Source organism: Limulus polyphemus, unplaced genomic scaffold, assembly GCF_000517525.1.
Source record: "Limulus polyphemus unplaced genomic scaffold, Limulus_polyphemus-2.1.2 Scaffold5359, whole genome shotgun sequence".
Classification (NCBI taxonomy): domain Eukaryota; kingdom Metazoa; phylum Arthropoda; class Merostomata; order Xiphosura; family Limulidae; genus Limulus; species Limulus polyphemus.
The window spans coordinates 5,109-8,211 of NW_013670969.1; the positions used below are offsets into that span (position 1 = coordinate 5,109).

Below are 3,103 nucleotides of genomic sequence, written 5' to 3' on the forward strand. Positions count from 1 at the left end.
GTGGTGAACCTGTGTCTGAAGAACAGAGTTTTGTATGAAAATGGTGACCCTGTGTCTGAAGAACAGAGTTTTGTAAGAGAGTGGTGAACCTGTGTCTGAAGAACATAGTTTGTAAGAAAGTGATGAAGCTGTGTCTGAAGAACAGAGTTTGTTAAGAAAGTGGTGAACCTGTGTCTGAAGAACAGAGTTCTGTAAGAAAGTGGTGAACCTGTGTCTGAAGAACAGAGTTTTGTAAGAAAGTGGTGAACCTGTGTCTGAAGAACAGAGTTTTGTAAGAAAGTGGTGAACCTGTGTCTGAAGAACAGAGTTTTGTAAGAGAGTGGTTTAGGGACCACAAGGCTGTCCCAATGAAGAACAGAGTTTTGTAAGAGAGTGGTTTAGGGACCACAAGGCTGTCCCATTCTCTAAACTAAACTAAAACTATTAAATAACCAAGATTATTAAGACTGTTAATTTAAAACTTGTGCAGAAATAAATGTGTACATTCGTAAAGAATAACGAATAAAGTTAGGCCTACCAGTGTCATAGGGTCATGCGACAATAAGATTAGGGTCTTCCCGAAAGTCAGTGTAAATTGAAAAATTATATTCGTGACTGCCTCCTTGGAATTTTTTCTTATACAAAACGCGAATAAGATTACGTCTTTTCTCTTTTAAACTTTTTAAATCCTCAAGAAGTTCAAACGTACGAAACACAAGAAAAGTAGGGCAATGAAAAAAAAAAAAGGAAGATAAGTAGTTTAAAAATATTTGAAGAAGGGTTAAAAATGATAACAGAATAAAAACATGGAACAGTAACTGTTGTTTGTCGATAACCCTAATCACCCTTAACGACACAGGGTTGATATAGTGAAAGTCACGTGAGAGAGAATTAAACGCAAAGCATAATTTAACGGTTTTTGATTGGTGACCTGAATTTATCAAGATTTTGTGCTCGTCTTTATTCTTCCTAATGAGATTACAAGGCCTTATATGATGCGAGACCGGAAAATGATGTTAACGACAAGAATGAAGGGAAATGATCACTAGACGTAGACTACTTACTTCATATGAATGTGTTATTGTGTAAAACATTTCACTCAGTCACACAATTCACTTAAAAACGAAACACTTACGACTTTAAAGACGGATATACAATAACAGTAGCTAAAAATAGTGTGTTTGGATCTATCAAGAGGAGTACATAGCGGTGAACTTGATGTGTGTGAATATATTAGCGGTGAACTTGATGTGTGTGAATATATTAGCGGTGAACTTGATGTGTGTGAATATATTAGCGGTGAACTTGATGTGTGTGAATATATTAGTGGTGAATTTGATGTGTGTGAATATATTAGCAGTGAACTTGATGTGTGTGAATATATTAGCAGCGAACTTGATGTGTGTGTGTGTGAATATATTAGCGGTGAACTTGATGTGTGTGAATATATTAGCGGTGAACTTGATGTGTGTGAATATATTAGTGGTGAACTTGATGTGTATGAATACATAATCGGTGTACTTGATGTGTGTGAATATATTAGCGGTTACTATAACATAAATGGTTCAAACTGTTAAACTTGTTTTGCTGAGAATTTTTTCCATCACTTGGAAATAAACACTCAACCAAGTAAGGTATATTGACCACTTTAAACGAGACGTGTTTTCTCTACGTAAGTATTAATGACCACAGAAATACATGCATGTACATCATCAGTTAGCCACATTACCACTAATGACCACCCGAATTTCTGACCCATTCTATACGAGTTTAAACAAAATTGGTGAAGGTAAATTAAAATTTTATTCCCCAGGGTCTACAAAGAGAAGTAGTAGGCCAAAACGATAAATAAGGTTTTTAAAAACACCAATAAATCTGAATTATTATATAAATACACTCCTTAAGTATTCGGACGCCCATTTGTTTTAAGAAACTTTTACTAAACCGAAGGATTACAATTCCACTATTACATATGCTTATCGCACTACGAAGTAAGTGTTGTTCTAAGCCTTATTGCGATTTAATATCGTACATATAATACTACTAAGTACCAAACGTAATACTTTCCACATCCGTAAGACTAAATTAAATTCTAGTTAGTACTGAACTATTTGAAATTATGATATAACCGAAAAACTGTCAATCAACAACTATAAGCAGTTTTTTGCTTGTCTTTTTTTCTCCAGTGGATCACATTTACGTACTAACCTTTTAATAAAGCTGTTCCTGGTGAGTTTCCAATTCCCCGACACAGACCTATCTCCACACAGCCTCACGTTGTATTTGAAGACATCATCCCCAAACCTTTAGCCTGGTTCCTACCATCCCATGATGCGGAGGCCGGAACCAGGCTAATCCAAATCGAACGACAGAAGCGCCGCCAAGAAATCAGGAATTTAAAACTTTTTACGAACAACTGTTACATCATAATTTACTTTAGTTCCTTCAGGTTTGTTTTGTATAACAAAGTTTCAGTTTTTGACCAACCACAATGGAAGCAAAAAAAAAAAAAAACTACATTTTTCCAAACAGTGTTGTTTATGGAGGGGAAAGAAGTTAATGATTAAAAATAATATATTTATGTTTTCTCGTGCTCTTTTAAAAACGGTAGACCTGCGGTGGGTCAGAGGTAAATATACAAACTTACAATGCAAAAAAGCCAGCGTTCGATTCCCCGGGGGGGGACAGAGTGCAGATAGTTCATTGTGTAACTTGCACTACGAAAACAACAAGAGGAGGAACACAAAAAAAAATATATATATGAAGAAATACAAACAAACAAGCTTTAAATTAATAAATGTTTGAAGTTTTGGTGATATCCCGTAATTCTGGTTTCAAAAAAGGTAAAAAAATCAGCTAACAATGAGATATAATAGAATTGTTAAATACGTATTTTAAATATTATATTATATATGATTTTTTCGTTGTTTTGTGCCTTATGTATTTAAAGTCATAAGTAATTTATAAAGATTTTAATTTTTATATTAACCATTATATGACAGACTGTGAAAATAATAATAATTGGAGACGGCTTGAATGGGTAATGAAGAAAAAAATTAATATAAGTTTAACATAACAGCAAATGAACAACGTTTCGAAAAGGACCTGATGATGACAAAACCTT

General features: G+C 34.1%; 1 long non-coding RNA gene across 1 annotated transcript in view; it reads right to left on the reverse strand.

The window, feature by feature from the left end:
- Positions 1 to 2,334, reverse strand: part of LOC111089138 — a 3,825-nt gene extending 1,491 nt beyond the window's left edge. The window contains exon 1 of the long non-coding RNA XR_002613471.1: positions 2,188 to 2,334. This is a non-coding gene — a long non-coding RNA (uncharacterized LOC111089138). The remainder of the gene's footprint in view (positions 1 to 2,187) is intronic.
- Between the last annotated feature and the right edge of the window lie 769 nt (positions 2,335 to 3,103).